The sequence below is a fragment of the Pongo pygmaeus genome, chromosome 19 (genome assembly GCF_028885625.2).
Source record: "Pongo pygmaeus isolate AG05252 chromosome 19, NHGRI_mPonPyg2-v2.0_pri, whole genome shotgun sequence".
In the NCBI taxonomy this organism is placed as follows: Eukaryota; Metazoa; Chordata; class Mammalia; order Primates; family Hominidae; genus Pongo; species Pongo pygmaeus.
The window spans coordinates 98,210,519-98,211,301 of record NC_072392.2 but is presented as its reverse complement, the minus strand read 5'-3'; positions in this window follow the sequence as shown (position 1 = coordinate 98,211,301).

Sequence of the window (783 nt, the reverse complement as noted above, 5' to 3'; positions counted from 1 at the left end):
ACACAAGTGCAGGGGTGGGTGTGGGGGTGGGCGAGGCTTTCCAGCCTTCGCCTTCGCCGCACTGGAAGCCTGCTTTCTGGTGTGACCTTTGGGTTTCCTCTCTGCAAGCAAACAACCAGCTCAGACAAAACCAACCATGACCACATCTCAGGTGGGTGGCACCTGGGTCACCCTCCCACCACAGCCCCTGGAGCAGTTTCCAGGTACCTGGCCTCCACCATCTATTCCACCCACCTCCTGCTGATGTGGGCAACTTTAGAAATAAAGTACCAGGGACCCCATACCACTAGGCAAGAGCCCAGGTGCCCCTGGGAAATGCCACCACCCACCCCAAGAGCAGGGTGGGGTCTAGCTCCTGAAACAGTCTCCTCTGGGCAAGTGCTGCCTTTCTTCAAAGCCCAGGCGCCCTCTTGGTTGTTCGATAAACCCCAGGTTCTGCCCCATGATTCATGTAGATGGGAGTTTCCCCTGGTTCTCCGTCTTTCTGCCTGGCTGGGCCACAGATGAGTGCCCCAACCCGGCAGACAAACGGAATTGGACTTTTAGGGTTAGAGACAGCCAGCCTGAGATGGAGTAGGGTGGGGGATGGGGAGGGTGTTGGGACCCAGGCAAGGGGATGAGGACATTCCAGGGGAGGTGAACTGTTTGTTTCCTGGGAGGGTTAGACAAAGAACCGAGCTCTTCCAGATTTTGCTGGAAATGCTGTTGATGGGGTTGAGGATGGGGTCTTTCGGGGTGGGCGAGTCCCAGGAGCTGACTTCAGATTAGTGGTTAGTGCAGGTC